Below are 17,422 nucleotides of genomic sequence, written 5' to 3'. Positions count from 1 at the left end.
AGAATGGCAGCCTCCCTCCCCTGCCTGAGCTGCCCTGGAGCAGGACTGGGAGGGTTCAGGGCTGCGGGAATGGAGTAGGTGATTTGTCTAGTTCTGGGATTTGATATCAGAAGACTCAGGTGCTTGCAGCTCTCAGCCCTATTCCCCCAAATCAACTTTCTCAGCTGCTAAAGTGATATTTCAGTCTCTCCTCCTCTTCACTTCTCTCTCTTCACCATTGTTAGGACCTAGCAGGCAAGAGAAGGCCATTTATTGGTCCCCCTCCAGCCCTAACCCACAGCTATGAGGAGGTGCTGGGGGGTCAGTGGGGCTCTCTGACCCCTCCCAGGCTGCCTCAGGAGATGCCTGGGTGCCATGTCAGAAGCCTCTCTGGATGACAAACCATTTTGGAGCGTAGTCTGCTGCCAGGCGAGAGAAAGGAGGGGATTGGGGTAGGGTTGCCACATAAAATACAGGGTGCCTGCTTAAAATAGAATTTCAGATAAACAATGGGTAATGTTTTTAGTATAAGTATGCCTCAAGTATAGCACGAAACATAATATATTAGAAAAATCACTCATTGTTTACCCGAAATTCGAATCTAACAGGGCACCCGGCATTTTCATTTGCTAAACCTAGTTTTGTTTGGCAACCCTAGTTTGGATAGGCTCTGGATGTTTCTCAAGCATGACATAGGGAGAGAAGAGGAGATGGGGTCCCCATATCTCTCAGAAGGCCTGCAGCTATCAGTAAGAAAACTCTGAGTCAAGGGGCATAGTCAGTGAGGAAATTTATCGTTTCTCATATCAAGGAGTCCAGGGCCGGGCAGGTTCCCCCTTCAGGCTCAGGAGCTCCAGCTCCACCCAACCCGAGGCTCTCTCGGCTCTGTCCCTGGGATGCCCACCCCCAGGGTGCAGCATTCAGATGTGGGTGTGATGGCCCAGCCCCCCTACAAGGAGCCCTGTCCCTATGGCCCTCTGGCAGGCTTGTGCAGAGAGGAGGGTGGGTGTCTGAGTGATTTGGAGTCTCCAGCTCTGAAGGAGGGAGGAGGTTGAGATGATGCCCGCCCTTCCCCTCAGGGTGGGCTTTGGTGGAGGTGGTGAGCTCTAAGATCGCCCTCTACTCTATGGAAGCTTCCGGGACACAGCAGCACCTGCAGGCGCATGCCTTCCTTTCCCAGTCAGTGTTTCTCTGAGCATCCTGGGCTGCCAGTTTCAGATTCCAGGCACTGAAGGACCCTCCACAAATGTTTCCCTGCTTCAGGGGCTCACGCCTGCCACCCCACCAGTACTGACCCATGTTTCCCTGTCTCTGTCCTCTGCCAGGAGCACATCTCCTCCACCAGTCTGTAAGTTCCTCTCTGAGGAACGTGCCCTGTGTCCCCACGGAAGCATTTCCAGGAGCCCTATGAATCCACGTTGTTTCAGAATCTGTGAGAGGTCCCTGTGGCCCTGCCTAGCCACCCCAGGCAACAGGTGTTGGTGCTGCCATCTCCCTGCCTCCCTCTGCACCCCAAGTACTGGTTCTCCCCTGTTCCTGGCACACAACCTGGCACATGACAGATCTCCAACTGTTAACTGAGTGTCCCAAATAAGCCTAGTGGCAGGAGCCCAGGCTGGCTGGGGATTAGGGGGTCCAAGGCCATAGCCACCCTCAGGTCTGTCCCAATCCATAGGTCCGACAGTGGGCGGGGGTGGCCGTTTAATCGAGGGCAGGGAAGGGTCAGGCAGAGGCTAGACCGTTCAGGCTAAAGCTGCTTGAGCCTGACAGAGCTGGGAGCAAGGCTGGCTGGGGAGGTGCCTGGAAGGAGATGTGATTTGAAGCAGCTTCCTTGGTATAAGCTGTGGGCTTCTGCAACCCTGCAGAGCTCCTGTCTCCCTTGGTAGGGCTTAGAGGGTGAGGCCCCAGCTTCCTGGCCTTGGCTCCTGCTGACAAGGGTGAGGAAGTGAGGGAGGTGACTGCCTCTCCGATGCCAGTATCTGCAAAATGTGCAGGAGGCACATTTTGTCAGAACGATAGTATGCTGGTTAATTTTATGAGTCAACCTGGCTAGGCCATGGTGCCCAGACACCTGATTGAACACTATTATAGATAGTTCTATGATGGTCTTTTTTAGATGAGATTAACATTTAAATCAGTGGACTGAGTGAAACAGATTACCATCCATAACGTGGGTGGGCCCCCTCCAATCAGTTGAAGGCCTTAATAGAAAAAAAAACAAAAACAAAAAAACTGACCTCCCCCTTAATATAAAAAGACTGAAGAAGAAGGATTTCTGCCAGAAAACTGCATTTGGACTTGACCCGGGAGCCGTGAGTATTCTCCAGCATGATTCAATTTGACGAACACTTGCTTAGCGCCTCCTCTGTGGCAGGGTAGGATATCGCTCACGGGGAGTAACGCCCACATTTCTGCAGTACCAAATGCCAAGAATCAGGTTAAATGTTTTATGTATCTTTATCTCTTTTAACCTCATGACATTCCTGTGAGGTAGGTATTATTCTTATTCTTTGTTGTTGTTGTTGTTGTTGTTGTTTTTTTGAGATGGAGTCTCGCTCTGTTGCCCAGGCTGGAAGCAGTGGCTGGATCTCAGCTCACTGCAAGCTCCGCCTCCCGGGTTTATGCCATTCTTCTGCCTCAGCCTCCTGAGTAGCTGGGACTACAGGCGCCCGCCACCTCGCCCGGCTAGTTTTTTGTATTTTTTTAGTAGAGACAGGGTTTCACTGTGTTAGCCAGGATGGTCTCGATCTCCTGACCTCGTGATCTGCCCGTCTCGGCCTCCCGAAGTGCTGGGATTACAGGCTTGAGCCACTGCGCCCGGCCGGTATTATTCTTATTCTTGTTCTCATTTTTCAGATGAAGAAACTGAGGTTCCAAGAGGTTCAATGACCTCACAAGTACATGGGCAATGCGCAGCAATGTGGAGGCTCCAGAGAGGGCAGCAGAGTGGGGCTGCTCCTGGGGGCCACTGCTACTGCTGAAGCATGGGGAGGAGGCCTGAGGGCAACCCTGAGGCCATGGAGCAGATGGCCTGTGTACCAGTGGTTGTCAGATGGGATAGTGTGACTCTCTGACTGTCCTGGCAACATGGTAGCCCTGGCCTGGGGGTCTGGGGAAAGGACAGGCCAGTGTTTTCATGGGGGCAGGCTGTTTGGACACTGCCACTTCCCTGGCCAACATATGCATTGATTCTTTTTCCCATTTGGCTCCCACAGGGCCTGGTAATGGAATTGAAGATATCTGAATGAATTGTCTGACGCATCATGACTAAGCTTGGAATGTGCCAACTGTCCCCCAGGAGTGGCCCTTGGACAGCAGAGCTGGAGTGCTGGGACTCTGCGTGCAGGAAGGAGGCCATGCTCTGGGAGAGCCATCGACAGAGCTGCTCTGGAGTTCTGGAAGTGCTTGGAGGGTGTGGGCAGTTGTCACACGAATCTGTTGCACCAGCCTGTTGGCTTTCTGGTGAAGGGGTGGTGGCACAATCTGCTGCTGTGCCTCTGGTGGTAGGTGGACAATCAGTCCACACAACCTTCTTCATTTCTGGTCAGATTTGGATACTCCCAGGCTTTGTCACTGATCTCATTTTGACTTACCAGGAAGCTCCACATCTTGGTCTTTGTTAATTTCATGGAGAGGATAATTCTCATTTTATTTCCATGAACACTCCATTTCAAGTCTGTTTAGGAAGCCTTTCATCACCTCTTTTGGGCCTCCACTTCCCTCCCACCTCCTTCCTACATCTGTTCTTCTCCAGGGTGAATGGTTTCAATTTTATCAACGTTTCTTCCTGTGGCTGTATGTTTAGGTCCTTTCCTCATGCGGATCACCAAATATAAGATTTATTTATATCCTACCTAACATGTACTCTTTAAAAATCAGGTGCCCATAATAATGATAGCAGCTAAGAGCTTTTATTGAGCTCAAACTCTATCCACATACTTCATGTTCATTTTCTCTTTTAATCTCACAATCACCTTTCGAAGTCAATATTGTTACCTCCCACTTGATCAAAGAGGACACTGAGATTCTGGAAGGTTAAGTACCTCACTTGCTCAAAGTTACATAGCAAATGAGGAGTAGAGCTGGGATGAGACCTAGGAATCTAGGCTCTGAGGTCCTCTACCCTGCTACTCAAAGTATGGCCCAGAGAACAGTGGCACAGGCAGCCACCAGGGCCTTGTGAGAACTGCTGACTCTCACGCCCACATCCAGACCTCCTGGATCAGGAGGCCGGTGGTTCACATACATGCTTAAGTTGGAGCAGCTCTGGGTCTAGTCTCCTTGGAAGGAAATGGGCCCTTTTACTTCCGTTGATGCTGCCTTGGAGCACGTTAGATTTTGCTGTCACAGCCCCTTCTCTATACTCTTAGTTGGTACTGCCCTCAGGCTCATCTTTGTCCTGCACGGGCCCTTCCTGCAGGAGGCACATTTTGTCAGAACGATAGTATGCTGGTTAATTTTATGAGTCAACCTGGCTAGGCCATGGTACCCAGACACCTGATTAAACACTATTATAGATATTTCTATGATGGTATTTTTTAGATGAGATTAACATTTAAATCAGTGGGCTGAGTGAAACAGATTACTATCTATAACGTGGGTGGGCCTCTTCCAATCAGTTGAAGGCCTTAATAGAAAAAAAACAAAAAAAACAAAAAAACTGACCTCCCCCTTAATATAAAAAGACTGAAGAAGAAGGATTTCTGCCAGAAAACTGCATTTGGACTTGAACTACAACTCTTCTCTGGATCTCCAACCTGCCCGCCTACCACTTTCATGTAAGCCAATTATTTACAATACATCTTTTTCCCCTCTCTATTAATCTCTCTCTCTCTCTCTCTCTCTCTCTCTCTCTGCTGTTTGTTCTTTTTCTCTGGAGAACCCTACCGTACCTTCTCTTTTCTGGAGTCAGAATTTACAGTTTTAAGCAGACTTGGCTCTAGGGGTCAGAGGAGATGGATGAACACAGAGGGAAGCCTGGCTGATGTTTTACCGAGGGACAACCCTTATTTATCTGAAGAAATAGATAGTGTTCCTTATCCTATAACTCTCATTGGGCTCTTCTCTGCAGAGATGGACAGTGATGTACACCTGGGCTCTGACCTGGGTTATTCAGTCACATCTCACATGCTTACACCCATGCCTACTGCTCCCATGGCTCTGGATCCTCTTGGTACCTATCTCCCTGGTGACCAAGCTTAAGGGTACCTCTCCTTCAACTCTGCTGCTTGGCCCAGGGCAACTCTGAGGTCATAGCAATGTCCCAATCAGACTGGTTAGGAGGAGGAGGGGTTGGGGCAGAGTGAGGCAAGGGAGGCTTTCAGCCGTTCAAATATCGTGTGTCAGGTTTTGCTGTTTTGTGGTTTTATTTCTAATTTTCTTACCCTACTTGAAAAAAACAGGGTAAAACACTGAGCTTCTTGGTTCTGTAAGTCAATAGTTTTCACCAAATTTGGAATTTTTTTTCTATTAATGTCTCCAAAGATTTTCCTGGAAAAATTCCCATTCTCTTTTCTTCTAGCATTCAAATTATAGACATACAAAGTCATTTGATATTTTCCTATTAGTTATCGAGGCTCTGGTTATTTTTCTTTAATCTCTTTCTGTTCTTCAGATTAATACTTCAAATGGATTGTTTAGTTTGTTAACTCTTTCTTCTGCTATCTCCTATTTGATGTTAAACCCATCTAGTACAATTTTTGCATTAGCAATGGTACAGCTCTCATTTTTCTTCCTGTTGAGATAGCCATTTGTTTATGAATTAGGATATTTTCCTTTGATTCCTTTAAGTCTGATATCTTGTTTGGGTACTCAGCATGTTAATGAGGTGTGGGTCACAGCGCTAATGTCCACCAGCACTCTTCAGCCTCTCTATTATGCTTTCAAACTTGTAGTAGGCATTCTCTGATAAGACCTAGATAGTTACACCCTGAACATATACAGCCCACTCCTCAGTCTTCAACTTCCAGGGTGCAAGACTTCTAGACTCTGTCCTCAGCTTTTCCCTCCATGATATCCTGCCCTGCAACCCTCAGTTGCTTCAGCTGCCTTGAAGTCTGTTTTCTGCCTCCTCAGTCCTTTGGTACTGCCATGCTTTGTTTGGACTCATATTCATTGCTCTGAAGTTGGGAAATTTCCCTAGAAAGAGAGTAGGGGTGATTATTGAGCGTTGCTTTTGTTTCCTCTAACATAACACCTAGTAAATTTGAATTTTTATCTTCTGTCACTTATGTTGGGCCATAGGATTGAGTAGTTTCTCTGGCCTTTCTTGTTCTTACACAATGGCATTTTGCCTTTCAGTTCATCTGATTGGTCACAAGACTCCCTTCCTCCTTTTTTTTTTTTTTTTTTTTTCTTTGTTTTTGAGACAGGATCTTGCTCTGCTACCCAGGCTGAAGTGCAGTGGTGCAGTCACGGTTCGCTATAACCTTGACTTTTCAGGCTCAAGTGATCCTCCCACCCACCTTAGCCTCCTGAGTAGCTGGAACTACAGGTGTGCACCACCACGCCTAGCTAAATTTTTCATTTTTTGGAGAGATGGGGGTCTCGCTATATTGCCTAGGCTCATCTCAAACTCCTGGCCTCAAGCAATCCTCCCATCTTGACCTCCCAAACAAAACACTGGGATTTCAGACATGAGCCACTGTACCTGGCCACAAAGGCCTTTTTTTATTGTGATAGGTAGTATTTATTCCCACTATGTGGCACTCACTGTGTTAGGCATTGTGGTAAATGCTATGCATCTATTTCTCACTCTCATATCAGCCTCTTCAGGGAGGTGTTCATATCACCCCCATTTTACATGTAAGGGAGGGGAATGTAGAGGGGTGAAAGGGCTTTCAGTGGTCACAAAATAAGGCAATGGCAGTTGAGACCTGAACTCAGGACTGTTCTGTCTCATGCCATGCTCTTAGCCATTGTTCTCTTGTTTCTATACACCTATACACAGCCAAACTTCTCTGCCATTTCAGCCACTTAAAGCACTAACATAGGTTTCTGGAAAACAGTTTCCTCTGGCACTGATTGTTTCTGCCAATGTACAACACAGTATACTCCTGCACTTGATACCCCTGCACTCACCAGACACTCTCTCCTTTCCGCACCATAGCAGCCTTTGATCAAATAGTTTCCAGCACCATCTATGGCTACAGCACTGTCCTAGGGAACCTGGGACTTACAGACTCTTAGTTATGTCATCCATTTTGCAGAGGAAGAGAACCTAGAAGGGACGGGCCTTGCAAAAGGCATGTAGCTGCCACAGTGCCAGCACTAGAACTCAGCTCTTCAGATTTCCAGGTCTATCTGTTAAGATTCTGGCAGGAAGCACATGACACTTGGATTGTAATTGAGGAGAATTCAGTGAGGGGACTATTTACAAAGAGTGGGCAGAGTTAAAGGACACTAACAAGGGATGATGAAGGATGCCAGGATTAGTTACAGCAGAAAACCATTGCTACACCTGTGCCTGTAGAGTTTAGGGGCAGGAGAGCTAAAGCAAAGGAGAGGGCCACCTGACAGGAGCTATGCCCTTGGGTAGAGGAATGCAGCCCAAACAAGCTCTGGCCCATCAGGGAGGGAGTTGGGGAAATAAATACCCTGATGTGTCTCTCCTCCCACCTTCTGATCTCCTCTTAGCACCTCTCATTGGCTGAAACCCTCTGGAAGTCAGACACCAGGGAAACCTTGTTGATGCAGTTCATGGAGTTTGGCTTCCCTGGACACAGAGCAGAGCAGAGCAAAGTGGAGGGAGGCTCTGGAAGGGCAAATGGAGAGTAGCCAGCACCTCATACTGATGCCTCTACTCCCTCTGCTCCAGAAGACAGATCATCTCCACTCTTCAGAAGTGTGTAAGGCCAGATAGAGGGGCAGTTGTGAGCAGGTAACCAATAACCCAAGACTAAACCCCTGTGTGGAGCAGAAAGGTTGCTCACCAGGCTGGATGTGCATCTGCCTCAGGGGATGGGGTTCTTAGGGAGCGGTTCTCCTAGGTAGGGCTTGCTGCTCTCTGCACCTATGGAGAGAATAGGATTCTTTCAATGCAATTAAATTGAACAAGCATTTATTGCATGTGCACTGTTTGTAAGGCGTTGGGTCTCTAAAGATGCAGAGGCGTAATCTTCCTCTGCCTTTGAGAGATTCAGAGAGGCATGTAGGTGACCAGCACAACGTTACTTTTCTGCATGAATGTTGGGGGAGACAGATGTGCTTTTTGGTTCACCAGCTGACAGGGTGAGATTTCCGTGGTGGGTGTTGAGTGTGTGCCTGGACTTGGGCATGGCTTTGGGATAAAAATGTTTTAAATCTCTGCCTTCTGCCCTGCCGTCTCCCTCAGTTTCTAATTATAAGAGGAGTGGCAAAGTGTGGCCATGGCGTGAGCAATCAGGTCTGGGAACATGCCAGGGTAGACGTTTTCCTGTTTGTTCTGAACTAAGACATCTTGATCCAGTGGCTACTCTGAGAGTATGGGGAGTGGGCACGGGTGATGGTGGAGATTCCCAAGTGTCTCAGGGACAGGCATTATAGAATGGTGGCTCTTTCCCTACTGGGGGTGGGGGTCTGTGAGTGAACACTAAAGATTGGAGCTTCCAGTCCTCTGTAGGTCAAATCCTACAACTGTGCCTTGATGGTATAATCGTGAAAATCGCTAAAATACATTGCCAGACACTATGTTAACTGCTCTGCAAGCATTCTCTCGATATGTTCTTACAGCAATCTTAAGTAGTAGGTATTAGGAGCAAACCGAACCTATGAAGGATTAAGGGACTTGCCCAGGGTCATACAGTTGGTACATGGCAGAGCCTGAATTCCACTCAGGCCTGTGTGCCTGTGGAATGTTTCCTGGATGTGGAGGTGCTGACAACGGTGTTGGACTTCAGGAAACAGTTTGGCTCCTGAACCATTTTCTGCATCATTCTCTGCTTGGGAGGATTGGACCCTCTTGTTCTGAGCATATGAAGGACTCGCTGACCTTTCCTGATCCTCCTCAGAGCCCAGGGTTCTCTGAATGACAGAATATGCAGGAAGCCAGAGCAGGCCTCTGGAGGGCAACCCAACTTAAATAAGCTCTCTAAAAAGCAAGGAAGGTGGAAGGAGGCTGGGGACCAAGAATGCAATATAAAACTTCACCACCCAGGCCTCCCTCCCGACCTGACCGGCCACCTCTCCTTCCCGTCTTCCCATAAGACCAGGGGAAGGCATTAGAGGGCAAGCAGAATTGATGTGAGACATGGTGGGATAGAAGACACTCATCCTTCAAAGCTTAGACGCCCTTCCCTGGAATGCGACCCTGTTGTTACTCTTTGCTCTTGGTTGACCTGCTTTGGTAGGAAGCAGGATGTGCTCCACTCAGCCCTCTGGTTCACATCCTTCTCCACTGGGTGTGGTGTCCACTGTGCTGTTGACCAGGGGCTCATTCAGCCACTCATAATATGTGAGGACTCCACGGTTCACAAAACCCATTCATGTTTCATTTGATCTTCACAACGGCCTCATGAGGAAGGAACTCACATCATCCTTAGTTTAGACAGGAGGAAACTGAGGCTCAAAGGTGTCAGCTCATCCATCCCAAATCTCCAAGCCAAGATGGATCTGGCGGTTTATTCCACCAGCATTGGTTGAGCCCCTGTCAGCTCCAGGCCCTGCTAAGCAAGCTGCCTGGACAAATGTGGTGGCTGGGCACAGAGGGCAGAGTCAGCACATTTCCCAGTTTGCTGCCTCTGCCTTCAGGAATCAAGCCATTTCCTGAGTACCATCTCTGAGCTAGGCACTCTGGCGGGTGAGTGAGGAGGACACCTGCTCAGTTATATCATTCTTGCCCTCTAAGAGCTTGCAGTTTCCTTGGAGAGATGAGAATTTTGGGTGTAATAGTAACCAATGCCACTAGGCCAAATCAAGGCTGCTTGGGAGAAGTAAAAAATTCAATAGGCCAGTTGGCCTCAGCTGCAAATGGTCCTTAGAATATCAGAGGAGGTGGGATTTATGCTGTTTTCTACAGGAAGAGCAGTTCATGTTCATGTAGGGATGACATGTAACAGTATTCTAAGGAGGAAGACCATCATAACGGCCTGGAGGGAAGAGAGGAGGAAACTGGAGATAGGGAGGCCAGTCTGACATAGACTGGGGAGGAGAGGAAGGCAGTGTGGGTCTTTGTACAGGAGAAAAGAGAGATATATTGAGTTCCAGAGGGAGCTTTCAAGCTGGGTCCTGCAGGGGGAGAGAGAAGACTGAGACGGTGGGTGTTTATGGAGGGTCTTGTACCTTAGGTTGTTGGGTTTAGCACTAGTGTCATTTACCCTCAGGGCCTTGGCCTCAGCTTCAGGCTGTGTTGTCCTGCGAGTACAACTGACTTTTCCCCATGTGCTTCAGGATCACCTCCGACTCCCCTTGCCATGGGGGAAGGATACCCAAGGATCTGGGTCAGGCCATGAACACTTACCCAGGTTCTGCACAAGCGATCCCCCACTCACCTCTCTGAGCTCACCTCCAACCACATCTCCTGTCACTGACCACTTCATTCACAAAGCCCCTGCCACACTGGCCTTCGCCTATTCATCCAGCACAGTGATCTCTTTCTATCACTGGGCCTTTGCACTTGCTATTCCTTTTGCCTGGAATAATTTTCTTCTAGCTCAGCACATGTACGGCTCTTTCTCATCCTTGAGCTTCACTGGTCAGTGTGACCTTCTCTGACCTCTAATTTTACTAGGGAGAGGCCAAACTGTGCTCCACTGCCTAAGAGCTTCAATTTCCTCAGCAACTCCACTGTGGCTCTGCAGAGATGAATGCCATCAACCGATAAGGGTGCCAGAGGCCTTAGGTCACTGAAATCTTCTTCCCACAGATGCTCAGCCCTGGCCATGTCTGCAGGGGGCTGCAATCTTTCTCTGAGCACAGTTTCCTGCTCATGTCCTCATCTATAACATGATAACAGAGTAGCATCACCCAGCCCCTGGAGATGAAAGCAGGAACTATAGGGTACTAAGATCTGTGTTCTGGCCACTGGCAGATCTAGACAACATGCAAGGTCTTCTGAAAGATTTAGCACCCACTGGGGCACTTCAAGATCAGATGCACCAAGTTCAATGCCAAGGGGACCCAATTCTGTCATCTCAGAGGCAGACATGTGACTGCCATTATCAAGATATTAGATATCATATCTTGATATCATTATCAAGATATCAAGAGTCAGTCCCTCCTACCTCCCAGTAACTCTTCATTACATCATGCTATGTATATTACCTTGAGGGCACTTACTATCTGCTGTAATTTCCTGATTACTGTCTTTGTATTCCCTGTAGAATATAAGCCTTGTGAAAGTGTGGACCTGGTCTATCTTGTTGCCCACACAACATGTACTGGTCATAGTAGACAATCACATTTGCTCAATTAACGAATGAGCACCATTTCTCCCCAAATCTCCTTGGTCACACTCAGACAGTATTAAGGGTGAACAGGGCTCAGGAAGTGAACAGGTCTGTGGACCTCTTGGAGTTATAGGCATGCTTCTATATTTGCATTTTTTTTTTTTTTTTTTTTTTTTTTGAGATGGAGTCTTGCTCCGTTGCCAGGCTGGAGTGCAGTAGTGTGATCTCGGCTTTCCTCAATCTCCGCCTCCTGGGTTCAAGGAGGCGATTCCCCTGCTTCAGCCTCCAGAGTAGCTGGGACTACAGGCATGCACCACCACACCCAGCTAATGTTTGTACTTTTAGTAGAGATGGGGTTTCACCATGTTGGTCAGGATGGTCTCGATCTCTTGACCTCATGATCCACCTGCCTTAGCCTCCCAAAGTGCTGGGATTATAGGCATGAACCACCGCACCCGGCCTCTATTTGCATTCTTTTCCCTGGGAAGTAGATTGGTGGTAATCATTATATTCTGTACCAAATGCTTCTGGCTCTCCATCTTCTGGGCAAAGGATATAATTGTACTTCCTTGGCCCCTTGGAAATGAAGCATTGTTCTAGGATTTGTTTTGGCCTCTGAAATGTGAGTGGAAGTGATGTGTGTCTCTTTGGGGCAGACACTGTAAGAGCAATGTATGATTCACCATGCTCCTTCCCTCCACCTTGATCGCACCATGATCGTGGGTTGTATATTGAGATGGAACATCTATTAGTCTGAGTCTCTGAATGACTTCAGTGAGCAGAGAACATACTGACCCATGCTGGAAATGTAGCAGGAGCAGGAATTAAACTTTGGCTGTGTTAAACCATGGGGATTTTGCTTATACGGCCTAACCCATCCAGACTGATAAAGAGTCCCAGGTTTTTATTAGGTTCTCAGAGGAGTCTATTAGCCAAACAAGATCAGGAACCACTGGCTCAGGGGTCAGCTGGAGTTGTGTGGAAATGCAAAGAAGGTAAAACTTGTGTGTAGTACATGTAGTTCCATTATGTGCGAGATGCTTTGCTGGGTGCTTAATGTATGTTATCTCATCAAATCTCCAACAACCTTGTGAGGCAACTAGTATTAGCCTTATTTTGCAGATGAAACAGGCTTAAAGAGTTTAAGGCATTGCCATTAGAAGTGTGGTCTGCAGACCAGCAGCATCAGTATCAACTGAGAGCTTATTAGAAATGAAGAATCTTGGACCCTTTCCTAGTCCTGTTATATAAAAATCTGCATTTTGACAAGGTCTCAGGTGATTTGTGTGCACGTTAAAATTTGGGACACATTGATTTGGGGAGTTCACCTGATGATCTCTGTCTAGCTCATAGACAGGGAACCCAGGCAGCGATCATTCAAGAGATGGGATGGCATCCCCACTCTGCCCTACCATCCCTTGCAGGTAGAGTGAGAATCAGGATGTGCAGGACTTGAGTTAGGCATTTGATCTCCCTCCCAGCTTGTGTTCATTGGCTCCCCTGGCAGATACGTCTTCAGCCAGTTTGAATGGTTTGTGGTAACCAAAGCTATTTATTGACTTAGAAAACCACTCAGACCATATGTCTAGGGTGTGTGTTCCTCCCACCTGTGGATTTGTTGAACAAACAGCAGTCATGGGCTGGAGGTGAAGTCAGACTTGGGTCTACAGTGAAGAAGTCTCACCCGCACTATACCTGACATGAATGGGGAGCTGGGGTAATATCTTGATAATGGCAGTCACATGTCTGCCTCTGAGATGACAGAATTGGGTCCCCTTGGCATTGAACTTGGTGCATCTGATCTTGAAGTGCCCCAGTGGGTGCTAAATCTTTCAGAAGACCTTGCATGTTGTCTAGATCTGCCAGTGGCCAGAACACAGATCTTAGTACCCTATAGTTCCTGCTTTCATCTCCAGGGGCTGAGTGATGCTACTCTGTTATCATATTATAGATGAGGACATGAGCAGGAAACTGTGCCCAGAGAAAGATTGCAGCCCCCTGCAGACACGGCCAGGGCTGAGCATCTGTGGGAAGAAGATTTCAGTGACCCAAGGCCTCTGGCACCCTTATCAGTTGATGGCATTCATCTCTGCAGAGCCACAGTGGAGTTGCTGAGGAAATTGAAGCTCTTAGGCAGAGGAGCACAGTTTGGCCTCTCCCTAGTAAAATTAGCAGACTGTTCTTAGCTGTTTTCTTTCCACGTATTTAGATTTTCCATGAAAAAGGCACAATGTCCTCTCCCTCAGTTAAGATCTAGTTATCCATTCAGCTAAGTGAGAAGTCTCATATTACAGAATTATTAATTCGACAAATATATATTGGGTACCTGCTGAGTGCCAAGCACTGGGGCTAGGAAAAGTAATAAAGTGTTTTTTGCATTTGTTTAGGCCCTGGGCTGGTTCAGATATAAAGAATAAAACAATAGTGCCCTGTCTTCGATTGCCCACAGTCCAGGGAGGCAGGATTTCACATTGCTGCTATGAGGACGATTGAGGTGTATGTAGAGTAATTCCTGGGCAGGCACAGAAGTAGACGACAGTGTGGGGCAGTGGCTTAGTGGGCTGGCTGAGGACTCAGACCTGGATTCCTGTTCTGGCTATAGAATTTGCTTCCTGAGAGCCACATCTATTAGACAGATATAGCAAGAATATCTGGTGGTAAGGATAGGAGAGCACTGCCATTGGTTGAGCCCTTATTATAAGCTCAATGTTGTGTTAAGGTACCCGAGACACAGGATTATTGGAGGCTTGTGCAGCTGGTACTGAGAGGAGGTTAGGGGTGAAGGGGCAGTACCATTTGAGAGCCTCATTTATTAGCTGGGGAGTGAGTTGCTCAAGGTGCCAGATCCAGCTGGTGGCAGAGCTGTCTGTTGTTCCCAGGGCTTCAGTTTCTTTCTGCGCTGACTGGGCACTTGCCCCACTTTCCAAAGCTGGGCTCGGGTTTTGTTCCGATATGGAAATGTGGCTGCAGAGGGGCTGAGGGTAGCAGAGACTCACCCAGGATGGCTGCCAGCTCCCTTCCTATGGATCAATGGAGCCCGCACCTCCAGTTGGCAACCTGTAGAAAAACAAATTAAAACACAGAAGCTCTCATTTCCTTTCCCCCCCTCACCCTGCCCTGACAGATTTATTTTGGAAAGCGACAGGAGGCTAATGGAATCACTTAATTTCCCTGATAATAAATTACCCCCAAGTGCAATAATTAAACGTTTCACAACAAACAGTTTCCTTCTGCAAAACCTCCCTCATAGGTCTCTCCTGGTCTGCCAGTCCTCTTTCCTCCCTCTTCCTCCCCCCTGCCCCCTGCTCTGCCCTGAGTTAGCCTGGTCTGTCTAGTGAGTCATCTTTCATTTCTGGGCTTAAGGAAGCTGATGCAGGCAATCGCCCAGGTCCAATAGGAGGACCCTATAGGATTGTGGAACAGAAAAGAATGTGTCATGAGAGAATCAACCAGATCAGGGTTTGAATCTTGGCTCTGCCACTTCCCAGCTGCATGACTTGGGAAAGTCACTTAATTTCCATTTGCTTCAGTTTCTTCATTTGCAAATGGGGATCATACCGCTCAGCTGGCAGAGTGTTGATAATGTTTAGAACCGGTGCGTGCAAAGTCCCTGGTGCATAATAGGTCTTCAGCAAATAGGAACTGTTAAAAATTAATGTTTCCAGTCTACTTTTGTTTTTTTGACGTACACTGCCCTGAATTGTTGGAGTGGGGGAGAGAGAGAAAGAGAGAGCCAGAAAGAGTGACAGACAGTAAGAAAGAAACAAATAGAAAGAAAGAGGAATAAAAAGAAGGAAAAGAGGTGAGCTGAGGTGGGCGTCTCAGATCATCGCAGGGCTGGAGAGAGCAAGTGAGGCTTTGTCAAGTGGTGCTCAAACCTTTATGTAATCAAAAAGCATGCCACAGCCAAGGGACGGCACATTAGCCAATCTTCCTAGCCAGATGTCTGAGGCTTCACAGCAAGCCGAAAGGAACCAGCTGGAATTTGGAGACCTGCCTCTCTTCCCTTGCAGCTCAGAAGCTGGGTGCCTGTCTGCACATTAGCAGATTTGGAAGCAATGATGGCATTTTCCCCTATGATGCATGATTAATGTACAATTGACTGTGGAATGCACAGCTGTTGGATATTTTCAAGGCAAAAGACTCCATAAGACTAAGAAAATACGTGGGTTTGTGTGATACAAGGTCCAGCCTTGGTGTTAGTTATAGACAACAGGTAAGGGTCAACCCTGCTGGCCCTCTGGCCTGGACGATGGGAACAGGGTATTTGGTCATCTTCTCACTGTTAGCATCCCTGGGAAGGATGTTCTGCAAAGCATCCCGTTTTCTCATGGTTTCCTCCTGTGTCTTCCATGTGTCATCATGCATGTCTGGCTCCAGCACTGGGCCCAACTCAGTTGGGATCCACAATGGACAAGGCCCTCCAAGGCCAGTCCAGAGGGGTATTAAGGGTGTTCACATCTGTACTAAGAAGGCAGAGGAAGGGGAAAGTGTTCCAGGTTGGGAGCTGCAGAGAAGCAACCACTTTTAATTGGCAAAATGAGGAATGCTTTGTGGACTAGTGGGTGAAAGGAATTCTATGAATTAAGCCTCTGAAAAATGTTTTCAGCCTGTTATTTGGACCTGACAGAAGCTATGACTTTATTTTCTTGCAGGGTCAGTCTACCTCTTTGTGTCTCAGTTCCACCCTTTATAAAGAGAAAAGGATAGTTTCTGCCTTACTTGAAAATTAAATGAAGTAATGCCCATAAAGAATACAGCACAGGCTTGACCTGCCTGAGTGCTTAAGAGTGGGCAGCTACTCTCCTGCTCTTGGGTGGACTAATTCAGTCAGCCTCATGGGTAGCAGGGGTCCTGCCCTGATCCCAGGGTTCCCTTTCCGTCCTCTCTCCCTTGCTTCCATTAGAGAATCATGACTCCTTTGTGCTGGAATTGCTTTTCGGGGCCTGAGCTACCTGAGGGGCGGGGCAGAGTGGGGACAGGTTGCCACAGCTCTTCCTTCTCCTCCCCCTGTTCTTTCCTGCCTCCTTTAAGGGTGCTGAGCAGTGAACCCCTCATCCACTTAGACCAAGAGCCACCTTGGGATGTGCATTCTGCCTGCTTTCAGCCAGGAAAAGCAAGGTGCCTCTTGGGCCTTACTGCAGCTCACTTGAGAATGAATTTCAGTTTGTTTCAAAGGTTAAGTTTCAAGTTAAGGGAATTTATCTGGGAACTTGCGGGGGGCGGTAATCGAATAACCACAACACACCGAGGAGGAAAGCTGCAGACGCCTCGCTCTTTGTTCAGGCAACCTATGAGATTAACTGGGTGGGAAGGCAGTGTTATTTACCCATCAATCTTGTGGAGAATGTGGTTCAGGTGGGTAACCTGAGAGGCTTGAGTGGCTGGAGCTGAGCTGGTGAATTTCAGTTTCAATTTAGAACTGAAAAGGCCTTTACAGCCCAAGAATTTCCTTTACAGAAGCCAGGGGACCAAAGCTCAGAGAGTCCAAGAGTCTCTTTTATAAGCAAGGGACCAGTGTTCAGAGAGGGGCCCTTGGTTATCTGTGTCCACCCAGCTTTCTGTTCTTTCGACTGGGGCAGGTTAACGCAGACCTTCACGACAGCCAGCTGCAACACGTGAACTATACATCCTTGAAAGGAAAAGTGTTCTGTAGCTGTGTGTCCCATAATCAACAAATATTTGTCAAGAGAAGGGATTTGCTCCTTTGATTTAAACTATTGTTTCCAGAAAGCCCAGTGAAAATACAAATATGTTTCCTGGGAGTGTCAGCCTGTTAAACTATTAAGCCGATAACCCCAGTTTGTTGACTTAGTTCTGGTTACCTAACGCCGTCGTCTTCAGGAGCCCCAGCAGGTCATTTTGGTGGCCGGATACGGAAGCTCAGGACAGGACTACAGGGTGGGGTTGTTTTCAGTGCAGGGCCAGCCGGAGAAGTCCCACGCTCAGGAGAAGAATGGCCTAGTTCCACCTTTTGCCAACTCTGTTGGCAAGGTTTCGGACACTCCAGAGGAGGAATTGAAAATCATGTCCCTTCAGAATCTTCCAAGTGCAGATCTCCAGAAAGGAACTAAAGTTGG

General features: G+C 47.8%; 1 protein-coding gene across 2 annotated transcripts in view; it reads left to right on the top strand.

The window, feature by feature from the left end:
- LOC105466699 (adrenoceptor alpha 2A) overlaps nt 1-17,422 on the top strand; it is a 66,326-nt gene that overhangs the window by 38,557 nt on the left and 10,347 nt on the right. For both annotated transcript variants that reach the window (XM_071069155.1, XM_071069154.1), the window contains one exon: nt 3,195-4,757. The gene's annotated coding sequence lies outside the window, so the exon portion shown is untranslated. The remainder of the gene's footprint in view (nt 1-3,194; nt 4,758-17,422) is intronic.

This window comes from Macaca nemestrina, chromosome 9 (genome assembly GCF_043159975.1).
Source record: "Macaca nemestrina isolate mMacNem1 chromosome 9, mMacNem.hap1, whole genome shotgun sequence".
Classification (NCBI taxonomy): Eukaryota; Metazoa; Chordata; class Mammalia; order Primates; family Cercopithecidae; genus Macaca; species Macaca nemestrina.
This window is presented reverse-complemented; position numbering and strand designations above follow the sequence as displayed.